The sequence below is a fragment of the Carya illinoinensis genome, chromosome 11, assembly GCF_018687715.1.
Source record: "Carya illinoinensis cultivar Pawnee chromosome 11, C.illinoinensisPawnee_v1, whole genome shotgun sequence".
Taxonomy (NCBI): Eukaryota; Viridiplantae; Streptophyta; class Magnoliopsida; order Fagales; family Juglandaceae; genus Carya; species Carya illinoinensis.
In genome coordinates, this window is record NC_056762.1 from 18,358,994 (window position 1) to 18,377,402 (window position 18,409).

Below are 18,409 nucleotides of genomic sequence, written 5' to 3' on the forward strand. Positions count from 1 at the left end.
AATAGGATTATATGAGTTTTTCACTAGTAGCATGATGGGTGCGATCATACCAGCACTAATGCACCAGATCCCATCAGAACTCCGCAGTCAAGCGTGCTTGGGCGAGAGTAGTACTAGGATGGGTTACCTCCTGGGAAGTCCTCGTGTTGCACCCCCCCTTTTTATTTTTACCGCATCTCCGGTCGGATGGACCGGAACGAGAACCGGGCAATGGATTCTTAGGAAAATCACACCGACCCCATCGCTATCGATCAGATCGCCAGTTAGCATGGGATAGGCAGGGTGCGGCTAGGTCATAATAGGATTATATTAGTTTTTCGCTGGTAGCATGATGGGTGCGATCATACCAGCACTAATGCACCGGATCCCATCAGAACTCCGCAGTTAAGCGTGCTTGGGCGAGAGTAGTACTAGGATGGGTGACCTCCTGGGAAGTCCTCGTGTTGCACCCCCCCTTTTTATTTTTACCGCATCTCCGGTCGGATGGACCGGAACGAGAACCGGGCAATGGATTCTTAGGAAAATCGCACCGACCCCATCGCTATCGATCAGATCGCCGGTTAGCATGGGATAGGCAGGGTGCGGCTAGGTCATAATAGGATTATATTAGTTTTTCGCTGGTAGCATGATGGGTGCGATCATACCAGCACTAATGCACCGGATCCCATCAGAACTCCGCAGCTAAGCGTGCTTGGGTGAGAGTAGTACTAGGATGGGTGACCTCCTGGGAAGTCCTCGTGTTGCACCCCCCCTTTTAGTTTTTACCGCATCTCTGGTCGGATCGACTGGAACGAGAACCAGGGAATGGATTTTTAGGAAAATCGCACCAACCCCATCGCGTAGCAATGGGTATCGGTCAGATCGCCGGTTGGCATGAGATAGGCAGGGTGCGGCTAGGTCATAATAGGATTATATTAGTTTTTCGCTGGTAGCATGATGGGTGCGATCATACCAGCACTAATGCACCGGATCCCATCATAACTCCGCAGTTAAGCGTGCTTGGGCGAGAATAGTACTAGGATGGGTGACCTCCTGGGAAGTCCTCGTGTTGCCCCCCCCCTTTTAATTTTTACCGCATCTCTGGTCGGATGGACCGGAACGAGAACCAGGGAATGGATTTTTGGGAAAATCGCACCGACCCCATCACGTAGCAATGGGTATCGGTCAGATCGCCGGTTGGCATGAGATAGGCAGGGTGCGGCTATGTCGTAATAGGATTATATGAGTTTTTCACTAGTAGCATGATGGGTGCGATCATACCAGCACTAATGCACCAGATCCCATCAGAACTCCGCAGTCAAGCGTGCTTGGGCGAGAGTAGTACTAGGATGGGTGACCTCCTGGGAAGTCCTCGTGTTGCACCCCCCCTTTTTATTTTTACCGCATCTCCGGTCGGATGGACCGGAACGAGAACCGGGCAATGGATTCTTAGGAAAATCGCACCGACCCCATCGCTATCGATCAGATCGCCGGTTAGCATGGGATAGCCAGGGTGCGGCTAGGTCATAATAGGATTATATTAGTTTTTCGCTGGTAGCATGATGGGTGCGATCATACCAGCACTAATGCACCGGATCCCATCAGAACTCCGCAGTTAAGCGTGCTTGGGCGAGAGTAGTACTAGGATGGGTGACCTCCTGGGAAGTCCTCGTGTTGCACCCCCCTTTTTATTTTTACCGCATCTCTGGTCGGATGGACCGGAACGAGAACCAGGCAATGGATTTTTAGGAAAATCGCACCAACCCCATCGCGTAGCAATGGGTATCGGTCAGATCGCCGGTTGGCATGGGATAGGCAGGGTGCGGCTAGGTCATAATAGGATTATATTAGTTTTTCGCTGGTAGCATGATGGGTGCGATCATACCAGCACTAATGCACCGGATCCCATCAGAACTCCGCAGCTAAGCGTGCTTGGGCGAGAGTAGTACTAGGATGGGTGACCTCCTGGGAAGTCCTCGTGTTGCACCCCCCCTTTTTATTTTTACCGCATTTCCGGTCGGATGGACCGGAACGAGAACCGGGCAATGGATTCTTAGGAAAATCGCACCGACCCCATCGCTATCGATCAGATCGCCGGTTAGCATGGGATAGGCAGGGTGCGGCTAGGTCATAATAGGATTATATTAGTTTTTCGCTGGTAGCATGATGGGTGCGATCATACCAGCACTAATGCACCGGATCCCATCAGAACTCCGCAGTTAAGCGTGCTTGGGCGAGAGTAGTACTAGGATGGGTGACCTCCTGGGAAGTCCTCGTGTTGCACCCCCCTTTTTATTTTTACCGCATCTCCGGTCGGATGGACCGGAACGACAACCGGGCAATGGATTCTTAAGAAAATCGCACCGACCCCATCGCGTAGCAATGGGTATCGATCAGATCGCCGGTTGGCATGGGATAGGCATGGTGCGGCTAGGTCGTAATAGGATTATATTAGTTTTTCGCTGGTAGCATGATGGGTGCGATCATACCAGCACTAATGCACCGGATCCCATCAGAACTCTGCAGTTAAGCGTGCTTGGGCGAGAGTAGTACTAGGATGGGTGACCTCCTGGGAAGTCCTCGTGTTGCACCCCCCCTTTTTATTTTTACCGCATCTCCGGTCGGATGGACCGGAACGACAACCGGGCAATGGATTCTTAGGAAAATCGCACCGACCCCATCGCTATCAATCAGATCGCCAGTTGGCATGGGATAGGCAGGGTGCGGCTAGGTCGTAATAGGATTATATTAGTTTTTCGCTGGTAGCATGATGGGTGCGATCATACCAGCACTAATGCACCGGATCCCATCAGAACTCCGCAGTTAAGCGTGCTTGGGCGAGAGTAGTACTAGGATGGGTGACCTCCTGGGAAGTCCTCGTGTTGCACCCCCCGTTTTTATTTTTACCGCATCTCCGGTCGGATGGACCGGAACGAGTACCGGGCAATGGATTCTTAGGAAAATCGCACCGACCCCATCGCGTAGCAATGGGTATCGATCAGATCGCCGGTTGGCATGGGATAGGCAGGGTGCGGCTAGGTCGTAATAGGATTATATTAGTTTTTCGCTGGTAGCATGATGGGTGCGATCATACCAGCACTAATGCACCGGATCCCATCAGAACTCCGCAGTTAAGCGTGCTTGGGCGAGAGTAGTACTAGGATGGGTGACCTCCTGGGAAGTCCTCGTGTTGCACCCCCCTTTTTTATTTTTACCGCATCTCCGGTCGGATGGACCGGAACGAGTACCGGGCAATGGATTCTTAGGAAAATCGCACCGACCCCATCGCGTAGCAATGGGTATCGATCAGATCGCCGGTTGGCATGGGATAGGCAGGGTGCGGCTAGGTCGTAATAGGATTATATTAGTTTTTCGCTGGTAGCATGATGGGTGCGATCATACCAGCACTAATGCACCGGATCCCATCAGAACTCCGCAGTTAAGCGTGCTTGGGCGAGAGTAGTACTAGGATGGGTGACCTCCTGGGAAGTCCTCGTGTTGCACCCCCCCTTTTTATTTTTACCGCATCTCCGGTCGGATGGACCGGAACGACAACCGGGCAATGGATTCTTAGGAAAATCGCACCGACCCCATCGCGTAGCAATGGGTATCGATCAGATCGCCGGTTGGCATGGGATAGGCATGGTGCGGCTAGGTCGTAATAGGATTATATTAGTTTTTCGCTGGTAGCATGATGGGTGCGATCATACCAGCACTAATGCACCGGATCCCATCAGAACTCCGCAGTTAAGCGTGCTTGGGCGAGAGTAGTACTAGGATGGGTGACCTCCTGGGAAGTCCTCGTGTTGCACCCCCCCTTTTTATTTTTACCGCATCTCCGGTCGGATGGACCGGAACGACAACCGGGCAATGGATTCTTAAGAAAATCGCACCGACCCCATCGCGTAGCAATGGGTATCGATCAGATCGCCGGTTGGCATGGGATAGGCATGGTGCGGCTAGGTCGTAATAGGATTATATTAGTTTTTCGCTGGTAGCATGATGGGTGCGATCATACCAGCACTAATGCACCGGATCCCATCAGAACTCTGCAGTTAAGCGTGCTTGGGCGAGAGTAGTACTAGGATGGGTGACCTCCTGGGAAGTCCTCGTGTTGCACCCCCCCTTTTTATTTTTACCGCATCTCCGGTCGGATGGACCGGAACGACAACCGGGCAATGGATTCTTAGGAAAATCGCACCGACCCCATCGCTATCAATCAGATCGCCAGTTGGCATGGGATAGGCAGGGTGCGGCTAGGTCGTAATAGGATTATATTAGTTTTTCGCTGGTAGCATGATGGGTGCGATCATACCAGCACTAATGCACCGGATCCCATCAGAACTCCGCAGTTAAGCGTGCTTGGGCGAGAGTAGTACTAGGATGGGTGACCTCCTGGGAAGTCCTCGTGTTGCACCCCCCGTTTTTATTTTTACCGCATCTCCGGTCGGATGGACCGGAACGAGTACCGGGCAATGGATTCTTAGGAAAATCGCACCGACCCCATCGCGTAGCAATGGGTATCGATCAGATCGCCGGTTGGCATGGGATAGGCAGGGTGCGGCTAGGTCGTAATAGGATTATATTAGTTTTTCGCTGGTAGCATGATGGGTGCGATCATACCAGCACTAATGCACCGGATCCCATCAGAACTCCGCAGTTAAGCGTGCTTGGGCGAGAGTAGTACTAGGATGGGTGACCTCCTGGGAAGTCCTCGTGTTGCACCCGCCCTTTTTATTTTTACCGCATCTCCGGTCGGATGGACCGGAACGACAACCGGGCAATGGATTCTTAGGAAAATCGCACCGACCCCATCGCGTAGCAATGGGTATCGATCAGATCGCCGGTTGGCATGGGATAGGCATGGTGCGGCTAGGTCGTAATAGGATTATATTAGTTTTTCGCTGGTAGCATGATGGGTGCGATCATACCAGCACTAATGCACCGGATCCCATCAGAACTCCGCAGTTAAGCGTGCTTGGGCGAGAGTAGTACTAGGATGGGTGACCTCCTGGGAAGTCCTCGTGTTGCACCCCCCTTTTAGTTTTTACCGCATCTCTGGTCGGATCGACTGGAACGAGAACCAGGGAATGGATTTTTAGGAAAATCGCACCAACCCCATCGCGTAGCAATGGGTATCGGTCAGATCGCCGGTTGGCATGAGATAGGCAGGGTGCGGCTAGGTCATAATAGGATTATATTAGTTTTTCGCTGGTAGCATGATGGGTGCGATCATACCAGCACTAATGCACCGGATCCCATCATAACTCCGCAGTTAAGCGTGCTTGGGCGAGAGTAGTACTAGGATGGGTGACCTCCTGGGAAGTCCTCGTGTTGCACCCCCCCTTTTAATTTTTACCGCATCTCTGGTCGGATGGACCGGAACGAGAACCAGGGAATGGATTTTTGGGAAAATCGCACCGACCCCATCACGTAGCAATGGGTATCGGTCAGATCGCCGGTTGGCATGAGATAGGCAGGGTGCGGCTATGTCGTAATAGGATTATATGAGTTTTTCACTAGTAGCATGATGGGTGCGATCATACCAGCACTAATGCACCAGATCCCATCAGAACTCCGCAGTCAAGCGTGCTTGGGCGAGAGTAGTACTAGGATGGGTTACCTCCTGGGAAGTCCTCGTGTTGCACCCCCCCTTTTTATTTTTACCGCATCTCCGGTCGGATGGACCGGAACGAGAACCGGGCAATGGATTCTTAGGAAAATCACACCGACCCCATCGCTATCGATCAGATCGCCAGTTAGCATGGGATAGGCAGGGTGCGGCTAGGTCATAATAGGATTATATTAGTTTTTCGCTGGTAGCATGATGGGTGCGATCATACCAGCACTAATGCACCGGATCCCATCAGAACTCCGCAGTTAAGCGTGCTTGGGCGAGAGTAGTACTAGGATGGGTGACCTCCTGGGAAGTCCTCGTGTTGCACCCCCCCTTTTTATTTTTACCGCATCTCTGGTCGGATGGACCGGAACGACAACCGGGCAATGGATTCTTAGGAAAATCGCACCGACCCCATCGCGTAGCAATGGGTATCGATCAGATCGCCGGTTGGCATGGGATAGGCATGGTGCGGCTAGGTCGTAATAGGATTATATTAGTTTTTCGCTGGTAGCATGATGGGTGCGATCATACCAGCACTAATGCACCGGATCCCATCAGAACTCCGCAGTTAAGCGTTCTTGGGCGAGAGTAGTACTAGGATGGGTGACCTCCTGGGAAGTCCTCGTGTTGCACCCCCCCTTTTTATTTTTACCGCATCTCCGGTCGGATGGACCGGAACGACAACCGGGCAATGGATTCTTAGGAAAATCGCACCGACCCCATCGCTATCAATCAGATCGCCAGTTGGCATGGGATAGGCAGGGTGCGGCTAGGTCGTAATAGGATTATATTAGTTTTTCGCTGGTAGCATGATGGGTGCGATCATACCAGCACTAATGCACCGGATCCCATCAGAACTCCGCAGTTAAGCGTGCTTGGGCGAGAGTAGTACTAGGATGGGTGACCTCCTGGGAAGTCCTCGTGTTGCACCCCCCCTTTTTATTTTTACCGCATCTCCGGTCGGATGGACCGGAACGACAACCGGGCAATGGATTCTTAGGAAAATCGCACCGACCCCATCGCGTAGCAATGGGTATCGATCAGATCGCCGGTTGGCATGGGATAGGCATGGTGCGGCTAGGTCGTAATAGGATTATATTAGTTTTTCGCTGGTAGCATGATGGGTGCGATCATACCAGCACTAATGCACCGGATCCCATCAGAACTCCGCAGTTAAGCGTGCTTGGGCGAGAGTAGTACTAGGATGGGTGACCTCCTGGGAAGTCCTCGTGTTGCACCCCCCCTTTTTATTTTTACCGCATCTCCGGTCGGATGGACCGGAACGACAACCGGGCAATGGATTCTTAAGAAAATCGCACCGACCCCATCGCGTAGCAATGGGTATCGATCAGATCGCCGGTTGGCATGGGATAGGCATGGTGCGGCTAGGTCGTAATAGGATTATATTAGTTTTTCGCTGGTAGCATGATGGGTGCGATCATACCAGCACTAATGCACCGGATCCCATCAGAACTCTGCAGTTAAGCGTGCTTGGGCGAGAGTAGTACTAGGATGGGTGACCTCCTGGGAAGTCCTCGTGTTGCACCCCCCCTTTTTATTTTTACCGCATCTCCGGTCGGATGGACCGGAACGACAACCGGGCAATGGATTCTTAGGAAAATCGCACCGACCCCATCGCTATCAATCAGATCGCCAGTTGGCATGGGATAGGCAGGGTGCGGCTAGGTCGTAATAGGATTATATTAGTTTTTCGCTGGTAGCATGATGGGTGCGATCATACCAGCACTAATGCACCGGATCCCATCAGAACTCCGCAGTTAAGCGTGCTTGGGCGAGAGTAGTACTAGGATGGGTGACCTCCTGGGAAGTCCTCGTGTTGCACCCCCCTTTTAGTTTTTACCGCATCTCTGGTCGGATCGACTGGAACGAGAACCAGGGAATGGATTTTTAGGAAAATCGCACCAACCCCATCGCGTAGCAATGGGTATCGGTCAGATCGCCGGTTGGCATGAGATAGGCAGGGTGCGGCTAGGTCATAATAGGATTATATTAGTTTTTCGCTGGTAGCATGATGGGTGCGATCATACCAGCACTAATGCACCGGATCCCATCATAACTCCGCAGTTAAGCGTGCTTGGGCGAGAGTAGTACTAGGATGGGTGACCTCCTGGGAAGTCCTCGTGTTGCACCCCCCCTTTTAATTTTTACCGCATCTCTGGTCGGATGGACCGGAACGAGAACCAGGGAATGGATTTTTGGGAAAATCGCACCGACCCCATCACGTAGCAATGGGTATCGGTCAGATCGCCGGTTGGCATGAGATAGGCAGGGTGCGGCTATGTCGTAATAGGATTATATGAGTTTTTCACTAGTAGCATGATGGGTGCGATCATACCAGCACTAATGCACCAGATCCCATCAGAACTCCGCAGTCAAGCGTGCTTGGGCGAGAGTAGTACTAGGATGGGTTACCTCCTGGGAAGTCCTCGTGTTGCACCCCCCCTTTTTATTTTTACCGCATCTCCGGTCGGATGGACCGGAACGAGAACCGGGCAATGGATTCTTAGGAAAATCACACCGACCCCATCGCTATCGATCAGATCGCCAGTTAGCATGGGATAGGCAGGGTGCGGCTAGGTCATAATAGGATTATATTAGTTTTTCGCTGGTAGCATGATGGGTGCGATCATACCAGCACTAATGCACCGGATCCCATCAGAACTCCGCAGTTAAGCGTGCTTGGGCGAGAGTAGTACTAGGATGGGTGACCTCCTGGGAAGTCCTCGTGTTGCACCCCCCCTTTTTATTTTTACCGCATCTCCGGTCGGATGGACCGGAACGAGAACCGGGCAATGGATTCTTAGGAAAATCGCACCGACCCCATCGCTATCGATCAGATCGCCGGTTAGCATGGGATAGGCAGGGTGCGGCTAGGTCATAATAGGATTATATTAGTTTTTCGCTGGTAGCATGATGGGTGCGATCATACCAGCACTAATGCACCGGATCCCATCAGAACTCCGCAGCTAAGCGTGCTTGGGTGAGAGTAGTACTAGGATGGGTGACCTCCTGGGAAGTCCTCGTGTTGCACCCCCCCTTTTAGTTTTTACCGCATCTCTGGTCGGATCGACTGGAACGAGAACCAGGGAATGGATTTTTAGGAAAATCGCACCAACCCCATCGCGTAGCAATGGGTATCGGTCAGATCGCCGGTTGGCATGAGATAGGCAGGGTGCGGCTAGGTCATAATAGGATTATATTAGTTTTTCGCTGGTAGCATGATGGGTGCGATCATACCAGCACTAATGCACCGGATCCCATCATAACTCCGCAGTTAAGCGTGCTTGGGCGAGAATAGTACTAGGATGGGTGACCTCCTGGGAAGTCCTCGTGTTGCCCCCCCCCTTTTAATTTTTACCGCATCTCTGGTCGGATGGACCGGAACGAGAACCAGGGAATGGATTTTTGGGAAAATCGCACCGACCCCATCACGTAGCAATGGGTATCGGTCAGATCGCCGGTTGGCATGAGATAGGCAGGGTGCGGCTATGTCGTAATAGGATTATATGAGTTTTTCACTAGTAGCATGATGGGTGCGATCATACCAGCACTAATGCACCAGATCCCATCAGAACTCCGCAGTCAAGCGTGCTTGGGCGAGAGTAGTACTAGGATGGGTGACCTCCTGGGAAGTCCTCGTGTTGCACCCCCCCTTTTTATTTTTACCGCATCTCCGGTCGGATGGACCGGAACGAGAACCGGGCAATGGATTCTTAGGAAAATCGCACCGACCCCATCGCTATCGATCAGATCGCCGGTTAGCATGGGATAGCCAGGGTGCGGCTAGGTCATAATAGGATTATATTAGTTTTTCGCTGGTAGCATGATGGGTGCGATCATACCAGCACTAATGCACCGGATCCCATCAGAACTCCGCAGTTAAGCGTGCTTGGGCGAGAGTAGTACTAGGATGGGTGACCTCCTGGGAAGTCCTCGTGTTGCACCCCCCTTTTTATTTTTACCGCATCTCTGGTCGGATGGACCGGAACGAGAACCAGGCAATGGATTTTTAGGAAAATCGCACCAACCCCATCGCGTAGCAATGGGTATCGGTCAGATCGCCGGTTGGCATGGGATAGGCAGGGTGCGGCTAGGTCATAATAGGATTATATTAGTTTTTCGCTGGTAGCATGATGGGTGCGATCATACCAGCACTAATGCACCGGATCCCATCAGAACTCCGCAGCTAAGCGTGCTTGGGCGAGAGTAGTACTAGGATGGGTGACCTCCTGGGAAGTCCTCGTGTTGCACCCCCCCTTTTTATTTTTACCGCATTTCCGGTCGGATGGACCGGAACGAGAACCGGGCAATGGATTCTTAGGAAAATCGCACCGACCCCATCGCTATCGATCAGATCGCCGGTTAGCATGGGATAGGCAGGGTGCGGCTAGGTCATAATAGGATTATATTAGTTTTTCGCTGGTAGCATGATGGGTGCGATCATACCAGCACTAATGCACCGGATCCCATCAGAACTCCGCAGTTAAGCGTGCTTGGGCGAGAGTAGTACTAGGATGGGTGACCTCCTGGGAAGTCCTCGTGTTGCACCCCCCTTTTTATTTTTACCGCATCTCCGGTCGGATGGACCGGAACGACAACCGGGCAATGGATTCTTAAGAAAATCGCACCGACCCCATCGCGTAGCAATGGGTATCGATCAGATCGCCGGTTGGCATGGGATAGGCATGGTGCGGCTAGGTCGTAATAGGATTATATTAGTTTTTCGCTGGTAGCATGATGGGTGCGATCATACCAGCACTAATGCACCGGATCCCATCAGAACTCTGCAGTTAAGCGTGCTTGGGCGAGAGTAGTACTAGGATGGGTGACCTCCTGGGAAGTCCTCGTGTTGCACCCCCCCTTTTTATTTTTACCGCATCTCCGGTCGGATGGACCGGAACGACAACCGGGCAATGGATTCTTAGGAAAATCGCACCGACCCCATCGCTATCAATCAGATCGCCAGTTGGCATGGGATAGGCAGGGTGCGGCTAGGTCGTAATAGGATTATATTAGTTTTTCGCTGGTAGCATGATGGGTGCGATCATACCAGCACTAATGCACCGGATCCCATCAGAACTCCGCAGTTAAGCGTGCTTGGGCGAGAGTAGTACTAGGATGGGTGACCTCCTGGGAAGTCCTCGTGTTGCACCCCCCGTTTTTATTTTTACCGCATCTCCGGTCGGATGGACCGGAACGAGTACCGGGCAATGGATTCTTAGGAAAATCGCACCGACCCCATCGCGTAGCAATGGGTATCGATCAGATCGCCGGTTGGCATGGGATAGGCAGGGTGCGGCTAGGTCGTAATAGGATTATATTAGTTTTTCGCTGGTAGCATGATGGGTGCGATCATACCAGCACTAATGCACCGGATCCCATCAGAACTCCGCAGTTAAGCGTGCTTGGGCGAGAGTAGTACTAGGATGGGTGACCTCCTGGGAAGTCCTCGTGTTGCACCCCCCTTTTTTATTTTTACCGCATCTCCGGTCGGATGGACCGGAACGAGTACCGGGCAATGGATTCTTAGGAAAATCGCACCGACCCCATCGCGTAGCAATGGGTATCGATCAGATCGCCGGTTGGCATGGGATAGGCAGGGTGCGGCTAGGTCGTAATAGGATTATATTAGTTTTTCGCTGGTAGCATGATGGGTGCGATCATACCAGCACTAATGCACCGGATCCCATCAGAACTCCGCAGTTAAGCGTGCTTGGGCGAGAGTAGTACTAGGATGGGTGACCTCCTGGGAAGTCCTCGTGTTGCACCCCCCCTTTTTATTTTTACCGCATCTCCGGTCGGATGGACCGGAACGACAACCGGGCAATGGATTCTTAGGAAAATCGCACCGACCCCATCGCGTAGCAATGGGTATCGATCAGATCGCCGGTTGGCATGGGATAGGCATGGTGCGGCTAGGTCGTAATAGGATTATATTAGTTTTTCGCTGGTAGCATGATGGGTGCGATCATACCAGCACTAATGCACCGGATCCCATCAGAACTCCGCAGTTAAGCGTGCTTGGGCGAGAGTAGTACTAGGATGGGTGACCTCCTGGGAAGTCCTCGTGTTGCACCCCCCCTTTTTATTTTTACCGCATCTCCGGTCGGATGGACCGGAACGACAACCGGGCAATGGATTCTTAAGAAAATCGCACCGACCCCATCGCGTAGCAATGGGTATCGATCAGATCGCCGGTTGGCATGGGATAGGCATGGTGCGGCTAGGTCGTAATAGGATTATATTAGTTTTTCGCTGGTAGCATGATGGGTGCGATCATACCAGCACTAATGCACCGGATCCCATCAGAACTCTGCAGTTAAGCGTGCTTGGGCGAGAGTAGTACTAGGATGGGTGACCTCCTGGGAAGTCCTCGTGTTGCACCCCCCCTTTTTATTTTTACCGCATCTCCGGTCGGATGGACCGGAACGACAACCGGGCAATGGATTCTTAGGAAAATCGCACCGACCCCATCGCTATCAATCAGATCGCCAGTTGGCATGGGATAGGCAGGGTGCGGCTAGGTCGTAATAGGATTATATTAGTTTTTCGCTGGTAGCATGATGGGTGCGATCATACCAGCACTAATGCACCGGATCCCATCAGAACTCCGCAGTTAAGCGTGCTTGGGCGAGAGTAGTACTAGGATGGGTGACCTCCTGGGAAGTCCTCGTGTTGCACCCCCCGTTTTTATTTTTACCGCATCTCCGGTCGGATGGACCGGAACGAGTACCGGGCAATGGATTCTTAGGAAAATCGCACCGACCCCATCGCGTAGCAATGGGTATCGATCAGATCGCCGGTTGGCATGGGATAGGCAGGGTGCGGCTAGGTCGTAATAGGATTATATTAGTTTTTCGCTGGTAGCATGATGGGTGCGATCATACCAGCACTAATGCACCGGATCCCATCAGAACTCCGCAGTTAAGCGTGCTTGGGCGAGAGTAGTACTAGGATGGGTGACCTCCTGGGAAGTCCTCGTGTTGCACCCGCCCTTTTTATTTTTACCGCATCTCCGGTCGGATGGACCGGAACGACAACCGGGCAATGGATTCTTAGGAAAATCGCACCGACCCCATCGCGTAGCAATGGGTATCGATCAGATCGCCGGTTGGCATGGGATAGGCATGGTGCGGCTAGGTCGTAATAGGATTATATTAGTTTTTCGCTGGTAGCATGATGGGTGCGATCATACCAGCACTAATGCACCGGATCCCATCAGAACTCCGCAGTTAAGCGTGCTTGGGCGAGAGTAGTACTAGGATGGGTGACCTCCTGGGAAGTCCTCGTGTTGCACCCCCCCTTTTTATTTTTACCGCATCTCCGGTCGGATGGACCGGAACGACAACCGGGCAATGGATTCTTAGGAAAATCGCACCGACCCCATCGCTATCAATCAGATCGCCAGTTGGCATGGGATAGGCAGGGTGCGGCTAGGTCGTAATAGGATTATATTAGTTTTTCGCTGGTAGCATGATGGGTGCGATCATACCAGCACTAATGCACCGGATCCCATCAGAACTCCGCAGTTAAGCGTGCTTGGGCGAGAGTAGTACTAGGATGGGTGACCTCCTGGGAAGTCCTCGTGTTGCACCCCCCTTTTAGTTTTTACCGCATCTCTGGTCGGATCGACTGGAACGAGAACCAGGGAATGGATTTTTAGGAAAATCGCACCAACCCCATCGCGTAGCAATGGGTATCGGTCAGATCGCCGGTTGGCATGAGATAGGCAGGGTGCGGCTAGGTCATAATAGGATTATATTAGTTTTTCGCTGGTAGCATGATGGGTGCGATCATACCAGCACTAATGCACCGGATCCCATCATAACTCCGCAGTTAAGCGTGCTTGGGCGAGAGTAGTACTAGGATGGGTGACCTCCTGGGAAGTCCTCGTGTTGCACCCCCCCTTTTAATTTTTACCGCATCTCTGGTCGGATGGACCGGAACGAGAACCAGGGAATGGATTTTTGGGAAAATCGCACCGACCCCATCACGTAGCAATGGGTATCGGTCAGATCGCCGGTTGGCATGAGATAGGCAGGGTGCGGCTATGTCGTAATAGGATTATATGAGTTTTTCACTAGTAGCATGATGGGTGCGATCATACCAGCACTAATGCACCAGATCCCATCAGAACTCCGCAGTCAAGCGTGCTTGGGCGAGAGTAGTACTAGGATGGGTTACCTCCTGGGAAGTCTTCGTGTTGCACCCCCCCTTTTTATTTTTACCGCATCTCCGGTCGGATGGACCGGAACGAGAACCGGGCAATGGATTCTTAGGAAAATCACACCGACCCCATCGCTATCGATCAGATCGCCAGTTAGCATGGGATAGGCAGGGTGCGGCTAGGTCATAATAGGATTATATTAGTTTTTCGCTGGTAGCATGATGGGTGCGATCATACCAGCACTAATGCACCGGATCCCATCAGAACTCCGCAGTTAAGCGTGCTTGGGCGAGAGTAGTACTAGGATGGGTGACCTCCTGGGAAGTCCTCGTGTTGCACCCCCCCTTTTTATTTTTACCGCATCTCCGGTCGGATGGACCGGAACGAGAACCGGGCAATGGATTCTTAGGAAAATCGCACCGACCCCATCGATATCGATCAGATCGCCGGTTAGCATGGGATAGGCAGGGTGCGGCTAGGTCATAATAGGATTATATTAGTTTTTCGCTGGTAGCATGATGGGTGCGATCATACCAGCACTAATGCACCGGATCCCATCAGAACTCCGCAGCTAAGCGTGCTTGGGTGAGAGTAGTACTAGGATGGGTGACCTCCTGGGAAGTCCTCGTGTTGCACCCCCCCTTTTAGTTTTTACCGCATCTCTGGTCGGATCGACTGGAACGAGAACCAGGGAATGGATTTTTAGGAAAATCGCACCAACCCCATCGCGTAGCAATGGGTATCGGTCAGATCGCCGGTTGGCATGAGATAGGCAGGGTGCGGCTAGGTCATAATAGGATTATATTAGTTTTTCGCTGGTAGCATGATGGGTGCGATCATACCAGCACTAATGCACCGGATCCCATCATAACTCCGCAGTTAAGCGTGCTTGGGCGAGAATAGTACTAGGATGGGTGACCTCCTGGGAAGTCCTCGTGTTGCCCCCCCCCTTTTAATTTTTACCGCATCTCTGGTCGGATGGACCGGAACGAGAACCAGGGAATGGATTTTTGGGAAAATCGCACCGACCCCATCACGTAGCAATGGGTATCGGTCAGATCGCCGGTTGGCATGAGATAGGCAGGGTGCGGCTATGTCGTAATAGGATTATATGAGTTTTTCACTAGTAGCATGATGGGTGCGATCATACCAGCACTAATGCACCAGATCCCATCAGAACTCCGCAGTCAAGCGTGCTTGGGCGAGAGTAGTACTAGGATGGGTGACCTCCTGGGAAGTCCTCGTGTTGCACCCCCCCTTTTTATTTTTACCGCATCTCCGGTCGGATGGACCGGAACGAGAACCGGGCAATGGATTCTTAGGAAAATCGCACCGACCCCATCGCTATCGATCAGATCGCCGGTTAGCATGGGATAGCCAGGGTGCGGCTAGGTCATAATAGGATTATATTAGTTTTTCGCTGGTAGCATGATGGGTGCGATCATACCAGCACTAATGCACCGGATCCCATCAGAACTCCGCAGTTAAGCGTGCTTGGGCGAGAGTAGTACTAGGATGGGTGACCTCCTGGGAAGTCCTCGTGTTGCACCCCCCTTTTTATTTTTACCGCATCTCTGGTCGGATGGACCGGAACGAGAACCAGGCAATGGATTTTTAGGAAAATCGCACCAACCCCATCGCGTAGCAATGGGTATCGGTCAGATCGCCGGTTGGCATGGGATAGGCAGGGTGCGGCTAGGTCATAATAGGATTATATTAGTTTTTCGCTGGTAGCATGATGGGTGCGATCATACCAGCACTAATGCACCGGATCCCATCAGAACTCCGCAGCTAAGCGTGCTTGGGCGAGAGTAGTACTAGGATGGGTGACCTCCTGGGAAGTCCTCGTGTTGCACCCCCCCTTTTTATTTTTACCGCATTTCCGGTCGGATGGACCGGAACGAGAACCGGGCAATGGATTCTTAGGAAAATCGCACCGACCCCATCGCTATCGATCAGATCGCCGGTTAGCATGGGATAGGCAGGGTGCGGCTAGGTCATAATAGGATTATATTAGTTTTTCGCTGGTAGCATGATGGGTGCGATCATACCAGCACTAATGCACCGGATCCCATCAGAACTCCGCAGTTAAGCGTGCTTGGGCGAGAGTAGTACTAGGATGGGTGACCTCCTGGGAAGTCCTCGTGTTGCACCCCCCTTTTTATTTTTACCGCATCTCCGGTCGGATGGACCGGAACGACAACCGGGCAATGGATTCTTAAGAAAATCGCACCGACCCCATCGCGTAGCAATGGGTATCGATCAGATCGCCGGTTGGCATGGGATAGGCATGGTGCGGCTAGGTCGTAATAGGATTATATTAGTTTTTCGCTGGTAGCATGATGGGTGCGATCATACCAGCACTAATGCACCGGATCCCATCAGAACTCTGCAGTTAAGCGTGCTTGGGCGAGAGTAGTACTAGGATGGGTGACCTCCTGGGAAGTCCTCGTGTTGCACCCCCCCTTTTTATTTTTACCGCATCTCCGGTCGGATGGACCGGAACGACAACCGGGCAATGGATTCTTAGGAAAATCGCACCGACCCCATCGCTATCAATCAGATCGCCAGTTGGCATGGGATAGGCAGGGTGCGGCTAGGTCGTAATAGGATTATATTAGTTTTTCGCTGGTAGCATGATGGGTGCGATCATACCAGCACTAATGCACCGGATCCCATCAGAACTCCGCAGTTAAGCGTGCTTGGGCGAGAGTAGTACTAGGATGGGTGACCTCCTGGGAAGTCCTCGTGTTGCACCCCCCGTTTTTATTTTTACCGCATCTCCGGTCGGATGGACCGGAACGAGTACCGGGCAATGGATTCTTAGGAAAATCGCACCGACCCCATCGCGTAGCAATGGGTATCGATCAGATCGCCGGTTGGCATGGGATAGGCAGGGTGCGGCTAGGTCGTAATAGGATTATATTAGTTTTTCGCTGGTAGCATGATGGGTGCGATCATACCAGCACTAATGCACCGGATCCCATCAGAACTCCGCAGTTAAGCGTGCTTGGGCGAGAGTAGTACTAGGATGGGTGACCTCCTGGGAAGTCCTCGTGTTGCACCCCCCCTTTTTATTTTTACCGCATCTCCGGTCGGATGGACCGGAACGACAACCGGGCAATGGATTCTTAGGAAAATCGCACCGACCCCATCGCGTAGCAATGGGTATCGATCAGATCGCCGGTTGGCATGGGATAGGCATGGTGCGGCTAGGTCGTAATAGGATTATATTAGTTTTTCGCTGGTAGCATGATGGGTGCGATCATACCAGCACTAATGCACCGGATCCCATCAGAACTCCGCAGTTAAGCGTGCTTGGGCGAGAGTAGTACTAGGATGGGTGACCTCCTGGGAAGTCCTCGTGTTGCACCCCCCCTTTTTATTTTTACCGCATCTCCGGTCGGATGGACCGGAACGACAACCGGGCAATGGATTCTTAGGAAAATCGCACCGACCCCATCGCTATCAATCAGATCGCCAGTTGGCATGGGATAGGCAGGGTGCGGCTAGGTCGTAATAGGATTATATTAGTTTTTCGCTGGTAGCATGATGGGTGCGATCATACCAGCACTAATGCACCGGATCCCATCAGAACTCCGCAGTTAAGCGTGCTTGGGCGAGAGTAGTACTAGGATGGGTGACCTCCTGGGAAGTCCTCGTGTTGCACCCCCCCTTTTAATTTTTACCGCATCTCTGGTCGGATGGACCGGAACGAGAACCAGGGAATGGATTTTTAGGAAAATCGCACCGACCCCATCGCGTAGCAATGGGTATCGGTCAGATCGCCGGTTGGCATGAGATAGGCAGGGTGCGGCTAGGTCGTAATAGGATTATATTAGTTTTTCGCTGGTAGCATGATGGGTGCGATCATACCAGCACTAATGCACCGGATCCCATCAGAACTCCGCAGTTAAGCGTGCTTGGGCGAGAGTAGTACTAGGATGGGTGACCTCCTGGGAAGTCCTCGTGTTGCACCCCCCCTTTTTATTTTTACCGCATCTCCAGTCGGATGGACCGGAACGACAACCGGGCAATGGATTCTTAGGAAAATCGCACCGACCCCATCGCGTAGCAATGGGTATCGATCAGATCGCCGGTTGGCATGGGATAGGCATGGTGCGGCTAGGCCGTAATAGGATTATATTAGTTTTTCGCTGGTAGCATGATGGGTGCGATCATACCAGCACTAATGCACCGGATCCCATCAGAACTCCGCAGTTAAGCGTGCTTGGGCGAGAGTAGTACTAGGATGGGTGACCTCCTGGGATGTCCTCGTGTTGCACCCCCCCTTTTTATTTTTACCGCATCTCCGGTCGGATGGACCGGAACAACAACCGGGCAATGGATTCTTAGGAAAATCGCACCGACCCCATCGCGTAGCAATGGGTATCGATCAGATCGCCGGTTGGCATGGGATAGGCATGGTGCGGCTAGGTCGTAATAGGATTATATTAGTTTTTCGCTGGTAGCATGATGGGTGCGATCATACCAGCACTAATGCACCGGATCCCATCAGAACTCCGCAGTTAAGCGTGCTTCGGCGAGAGTAGTACTAGGATGGGTGACCTCCTGGGAAGTCCTCGTGTTGCACCTCCCCTTTTTATTTTTACCGCATCTCC

At 52.2% G+C, this 18,409-nt stretch overlaps 61 non-coding genes across 61 annotated transcripts; all 61 read left to right on the forward strand.

Annotated features, from left to right (window-relative positions):
- The first annotated feature begins 36 nt into the window (after positions 1-36).
- LOC122283057 lies at positions 37-155 on the forward strand. The gene has a single exon (XR_006230542.1). It is a non-coding gene; the product is annotated as a 5S ribosomal RNA (ribosomal RNA).
- Positions 156-333: 178 nt separating this feature from the next.
- Positions 334-452, forward strand: LOC122284855. Its single transcript, XR_006232205.1, has one exon. It is a non-coding gene; the product is annotated as a 5S ribosomal RNA (ribosomal RNA).
- A 178-nt stretch (positions 453-630) lies between these two features.
- On the forward strand, positions 631-749 carry LOC122288121. The gene has a single exon (XR_006235394.1). It is a non-coding gene; the product is annotated as a 5S ribosomal RNA (ribosomal RNA).
- Positions 750-938: 189 nt separating this feature from the next.
- On the forward strand, positions 939-1,057 carry LOC122283224. The gene has a single exon (XR_006230700.1). It is a non-coding gene; the product is annotated as a 5S ribosomal RNA (ribosomal RNA).
- A 189-nt stretch (positions 1,058-1,246) lies between these two features.
- Positions 1,247-1,365, forward strand: LOC122288486. Its single transcript, XR_006235746.1, has one exon. It is a non-coding gene; the product is annotated as a 5S ribosomal RNA (ribosomal RNA).
- Positions 1,366-1,543: 178 nt separating this feature from the next.
- On the forward strand, positions 1,544-1,662 carry LOC122284867. The gene has a single exon (XR_006232216.1). It is a non-coding gene; the product is annotated as a 5S ribosomal RNA (ribosomal RNA).
- Positions 1,663-1,850: 188 nt separating this feature from the next.
- LOC122287182 lies at positions 1,851-1,969 on the forward strand. The gene has a single exon (XR_006234486.1). It is a non-coding gene; the product is annotated as a 5S ribosomal RNA (ribosomal RNA).
- Positions 1,970-2,147: 178 nt separating this feature from the next.
- On the forward strand, positions 2,148-2,266 carry LOC122284879. Its single transcript, XR_006232227.1, has one exon. It is a non-coding gene; the product is annotated as a 5S ribosomal RNA (ribosomal RNA).
- A 188-nt stretch (positions 2,267-2,454) lies between these two features.
- Positions 2,455-2,573, forward strand: LOC122287512. Its single transcript, XR_006234803.1, has one exon. It is a non-coding gene; the product is annotated as a 5S ribosomal RNA (ribosomal RNA).
- Positions 2,574-2,751: 178 nt separating this feature from the next.
- Positions 2,752-2,870, forward strand: LOC122284891. The gene has a single exon (XR_006232238.1). It is a non-coding gene; the product is annotated as a 5S ribosomal RNA (ribosomal RNA).
- A 189-nt stretch (positions 2,871-3,059) lies between these two features.
- LOC122284903 lies at positions 3,060-3,178 on the forward strand. Its single transcript, XR_006232250.1, has one exon. It is a non-coding gene; the product is annotated as a 5S ribosomal RNA (ribosomal RNA).
- Positions 3,179-3,367: 189 nt separating this feature from the next.
- LOC122284915 lies at positions 3,368-3,486 on the forward strand. Its single transcript, XR_006232261.1, has one exon. It is a non-coding gene; the product is annotated as a 5S ribosomal RNA (ribosomal RNA).
- Positions 3,487-3,675: 189 nt separating this feature from the next.
- On the forward strand, positions 3,676-3,794 carry LOC122284926. The gene has a single exon (XR_006232272.1). It is a non-coding gene; the product is annotated as a 5S ribosomal RNA (ribosomal RNA).
- A 189-nt stretch (positions 3,795-3,983) lies between these two features.
- LOC122287513 lies at positions 3,984-4,102 on the forward strand. Its single transcript, XR_006234804.1, has one exon. It is a non-coding gene; the product is annotated as a 5S ribosomal RNA (ribosomal RNA).
- Positions 4,103-4,280: 178 nt separating this feature from the next.
- LOC122284938 lies at positions 4,281-4,399 on the forward strand. Its single transcript, XR_006232283.1, has one exon. It is a non-coding gene; the product is annotated as a 5S ribosomal RNA (ribosomal RNA).
- Positions 4,400-4,588: 189 nt separating this feature from the next.
- On the forward strand, positions 4,589-4,707 carry LOC122287323. The gene has a single exon (XR_006234622.1). It is a non-coding gene; the product is annotated as a 5S ribosomal RNA (ribosomal RNA).
- A 189-nt stretch (positions 4,708-4,896) lies between these two features.
- Positions 4,897-5,015, forward strand: LOC122284950. The gene has a single exon (XR_006232294.1). It is a non-coding gene; the product is annotated as a 5S ribosomal RNA (ribosomal RNA).
- A 188-nt stretch (positions 5,016-5,203) lies between these two features.
- Positions 5,204-5,322, forward strand: LOC122288767. Its single transcript, XR_006236019.1, has one exon. It is a non-coding gene; the product is annotated as a 5S ribosomal RNA (ribosomal RNA).
- Positions 5,323-5,511: 189 nt separating this feature from the next.
- On the forward strand, positions 5,512-5,630 carry LOC122283058. Its single transcript, XR_006230543.1, has one exon. It is a non-coding gene; the product is annotated as a 5S ribosomal RNA (ribosomal RNA).
- A 178-nt stretch (positions 5,631-5,808) lies between these two features.
- LOC122284962 lies at positions 5,809-5,927 on the forward strand. The gene has a single exon (XR_006232306.1). It is a non-coding gene; the product is annotated as a 5S ribosomal RNA (ribosomal RNA).
- A 189-nt stretch (positions 5,928-6,116) lies between these two features.
- LOC122288149 lies at positions 6,117-6,235 on the forward strand. The gene has a single exon (XR_006235421.1). It is a non-coding gene; the product is annotated as a 5S ribosomal RNA (ribosomal RNA).
- A 178-nt stretch (positions 6,236-6,413) lies between these two features.
- Positions 6,414-6,532, forward strand: LOC122284973. Its single transcript, XR_006232317.1, has one exon. It is a non-coding gene; the product is annotated as a 5S ribosomal RNA (ribosomal RNA).
- Positions 6,533-6,721: 189 nt separating this feature from the next.
- LOC122284985 lies at positions 6,722-6,840 on the forward strand. The gene has a single exon (XR_006232328.1). It is a non-coding gene; the product is annotated as a 5S ribosomal RNA (ribosomal RNA).
- A 189-nt stretch (positions 6,841-7,029) lies between these two features.
- LOC122287515 lies at positions 7,030-7,148 on the forward strand. The gene has a single exon (XR_006234806.1). It is a non-coding gene; the product is annotated as a 5S ribosomal RNA (ribosomal RNA).
- A 178-nt stretch (positions 7,149-7,326) lies between these two features.
- LOC122284997 lies at positions 7,327-7,445 on the forward strand. Its single transcript, XR_006232339.1, has one exon. It is a non-coding gene; the product is annotated as a 5S ribosomal RNA (ribosomal RNA).
- A 188-nt stretch (positions 7,446-7,633) lies between these two features.
- On the forward strand, positions 7,634-7,752 carry LOC122288768. The gene has a single exon (XR_006236020.1). It is a non-coding gene; the product is annotated as a 5S ribosomal RNA (ribosomal RNA).
- Positions 7,753-7,941: 189 nt separating this feature from the next.
- On the forward strand, positions 7,942-8,060 carry LOC122283059. The gene has a single exon (XR_006230544.1). It is a non-coding gene; the product is annotated as a 5S ribosomal RNA (ribosomal RNA).
- A 178-nt stretch (positions 8,061-8,238) lies between these two features.
- LOC122285009 lies at positions 8,239-8,357 on the forward strand. The gene has a single exon (XR_006232350.1). It is a non-coding gene; the product is annotated as a 5S ribosomal RNA (ribosomal RNA).
- Positions 8,358-8,535: 178 nt separating this feature from the next.
- Positions 8,536-8,654, forward strand: LOC122288122. Its single transcript, XR_006235395.1, has one exon. It is a non-coding gene; the product is annotated as a 5S ribosomal RNA (ribosomal RNA).
- Positions 8,655-8,843: 189 nt separating this feature from the next.
- On the forward strand, positions 8,844-8,962 carry LOC122283225. The gene has a single exon (XR_006230701.1). It is a non-coding gene; the product is annotated as a 5S ribosomal RNA (ribosomal RNA).
- Positions 8,963-9,151: 189 nt separating this feature from the next.
- LOC122288487 lies at positions 9,152-9,270 on the forward strand. Its single transcript, XR_006235747.1, has one exon. It is a non-coding gene; the product is annotated as a 5S ribosomal RNA (ribosomal RNA).
- Positions 9,271-9,448: 178 nt separating this feature from the next.
- On the forward strand, positions 9,449-9,567 carry LOC122285021. The gene has a single exon (XR_006232362.1). It is a non-coding gene; the product is annotated as a 5S ribosomal RNA (ribosomal RNA).
- Positions 9,568-9,755: 188 nt separating this feature from the next.
- On the forward strand, positions 9,756-9,874 carry LOC122287183. Its single transcript, XR_006234487.1, has one exon. It is a non-coding gene; the product is annotated as a 5S ribosomal RNA (ribosomal RNA).
- A 178-nt stretch (positions 9,875-10,052) lies between these two features.
- LOC122285033 lies at positions 10,053-10,171 on the forward strand. Its single transcript, XR_006232373.1, has one exon. It is a non-coding gene; the product is annotated as a 5S ribosomal RNA (ribosomal RNA).
- Positions 10,172-10,359: 188 nt separating this feature from the next.
- On the forward strand, positions 10,360-10,478 carry LOC122287516. The gene has a single exon (XR_006234807.1). It is a non-coding gene; the product is annotated as a 5S ribosomal RNA (ribosomal RNA).
- A 178-nt stretch (positions 10,479-10,656) lies between these two features.
- Positions 10,657-10,775, forward strand: LOC122285045. The gene has a single exon (XR_006232384.1). It is a non-coding gene; the product is annotated as a 5S ribosomal RNA (ribosomal RNA).
- A 189-nt stretch (positions 10,776-10,964) lies between these two features.
- Positions 10,965-11,083, forward strand: LOC122285057. The gene has a single exon (XR_006232395.1). It is a non-coding gene; the product is annotated as a 5S ribosomal RNA (ribosomal RNA).
- A 189-nt stretch (positions 11,084-11,272) lies between these two features.
- LOC122285068 lies at positions 11,273-11,391 on the forward strand. Its single transcript, XR_006232406.1, has one exon. It is a non-coding gene; the product is annotated as a 5S ribosomal RNA (ribosomal RNA).
- A 189-nt stretch (positions 11,392-11,580) lies between these two features.
- LOC122285080 lies at positions 11,581-11,699 on the forward strand. The gene has a single exon (XR_006232417.1). It is a non-coding gene; the product is annotated as a 5S ribosomal RNA (ribosomal RNA).
- A 189-nt stretch (positions 11,700-11,888) lies between these two features.
- Positions 11,889-12,007, forward strand: LOC122287517. Its single transcript, XR_006234808.1, has one exon. It is a non-coding gene; the product is annotated as a 5S ribosomal RNA (ribosomal RNA).
- A 178-nt stretch (positions 12,008-12,185) lies between these two features.
- On the forward strand, positions 12,186-12,304 carry LOC122285091. Its single transcript, XR_006232428.1, has one exon. It is a non-coding gene; the product is annotated as a 5S ribosomal RNA (ribosomal RNA).
- Positions 12,305-12,493: 189 nt separating this feature from the next.
- Positions 12,494-12,612, forward strand: LOC122287325. The gene has a single exon (XR_006234623.1). It is a non-coding gene; the product is annotated as a 5S ribosomal RNA (ribosomal RNA).
- Positions 12,613-12,801: 189 nt separating this feature from the next.
- Positions 12,802-12,920, forward strand: LOC122285102. Its single transcript, XR_006232439.1, has one exon. It is a non-coding gene; the product is annotated as a 5S ribosomal RNA (ribosomal RNA).
- Positions 12,921-13,098: 178 nt separating this feature from the next.
- LOC122285114 lies at positions 13,099-13,217 on the forward strand. Its single transcript, XR_006232450.1, has one exon. It is a non-coding gene; the product is annotated as a 5S ribosomal RNA (ribosomal RNA).
- Positions 13,218-13,405: 188 nt separating this feature from the next.
- Positions 13,406-13,524, forward strand: LOC122288769. The gene has a single exon (XR_006236021.1). It is a non-coding gene; the product is annotated as a 5S ribosomal RNA (ribosomal RNA).
- A 189-nt stretch (positions 13,525-13,713) lies between these two features.
- On the forward strand, positions 13,714-13,832 carry LOC122283193. Its single transcript, XR_006230671.1, has one exon. It is a non-coding gene; the product is annotated as a 5S ribosomal RNA (ribosomal RNA).
- A 178-nt stretch (positions 13,833-14,010) lies between these two features.
- On the forward strand, positions 14,011-14,129 carry LOC122285126. The gene has a single exon (XR_006232461.1). It is a non-coding gene; the product is annotated as a 5S ribosomal RNA (ribosomal RNA).
- A 178-nt stretch (positions 14,130-14,307) lies between these two features.
- LOC122288123 lies at positions 14,308-14,426 on the forward strand. The gene has a single exon (XR_006235396.1). It is a non-coding gene; the product is annotated as a 5S ribosomal RNA (ribosomal RNA).
- Positions 14,427-14,615: 189 nt separating this feature from the next.
- Positions 14,616-14,734, forward strand: LOC122283226. The gene has a single exon (XR_006230702.1). It is a non-coding gene; the product is annotated as a 5S ribosomal RNA (ribosomal RNA).
- Positions 14,735-14,923: 189 nt separating this feature from the next.
- LOC122288488 lies at positions 14,924-15,042 on the forward strand. Its single transcript, XR_006235748.1, has one exon. It is a non-coding gene; the product is annotated as a 5S ribosomal RNA (ribosomal RNA).
- Positions 15,043-15,220: 178 nt separating this feature from the next.
- Positions 15,221-15,339, forward strand: LOC122285139. The gene has a single exon (XR_006232473.1). It is a non-coding gene; the product is annotated as a 5S ribosomal RNA (ribosomal RNA).
- Positions 15,340-15,527: 188 nt separating this feature from the next.
- LOC122287184 lies at positions 15,528-15,646 on the forward strand. Its single transcript, XR_006234488.1, has one exon. It is a non-coding gene; the product is annotated as a 5S ribosomal RNA (ribosomal RNA).
- Positions 15,647-15,824: 178 nt separating this feature from the next.
- Positions 15,825-15,943, forward strand: LOC122285150. The gene has a single exon (XR_006232484.1). It is a non-coding gene; the product is annotated as a 5S ribosomal RNA (ribosomal RNA).
- Positions 15,944-16,131: 188 nt separating this feature from the next.
- LOC122287518 lies at positions 16,132-16,250 on the forward strand. Its single transcript, XR_006234809.1, has one exon. It is a non-coding gene; the product is annotated as a 5S ribosomal RNA (ribosomal RNA).
- Positions 16,251-16,428: 178 nt separating this feature from the next.
- On the forward strand, positions 16,429-16,547 carry LOC122285161. The gene has a single exon (XR_006232495.1). It is a non-coding gene; the product is annotated as a 5S ribosomal RNA (ribosomal RNA).
- A 189-nt stretch (positions 16,548-16,736) lies between these two features.
- Positions 16,737-16,855, forward strand: LOC122285173. Its single transcript, XR_006232507.1, has one exon. It is a non-coding gene; the product is annotated as a 5S ribosomal RNA (ribosomal RNA).
- A 189-nt stretch (positions 16,856-17,044) lies between these two features.
- Positions 17,045-17,163, forward strand: LOC122285184. The gene has a single exon (XR_006232521.1). It is a non-coding gene; the product is annotated as a 5S ribosomal RNA (ribosomal RNA).
- A 178-nt stretch (positions 17,164-17,341) lies between these two features.
- On the forward strand, positions 17,342-17,460 carry LOC122285195. Its single transcript, XR_006232534.1, has one exon. It is a non-coding gene; the product is annotated as a 5S ribosomal RNA (ribosomal RNA).
- A 189-nt stretch (positions 17,461-17,649) lies between these two features.
- Positions 17,650-17,768, forward strand: LOC122285207. Its single transcript, XR_006232546.1, has one exon. It is a non-coding gene; the product is annotated as a 5S ribosomal RNA (ribosomal RNA).
- A 189-nt stretch (positions 17,769-17,957) lies between these two features.
- On the forward strand, positions 17,958-18,076 carry LOC122288493. The gene has a single exon (XR_006235753.1). It is a non-coding gene; the product is annotated as a 5S ribosomal RNA (ribosomal RNA).
- Positions 18,077-18,265: 189 nt separating this feature from the next.
- Positions 18,266-18,384, forward strand: LOC122283132. The gene has a single exon (XR_006230613.1). It is a non-coding gene; the product is annotated as a 5S ribosomal RNA (ribosomal RNA).
- The last annotated feature ends 25 nt before the right edge of the window (positions 18,385-18,409 follow it).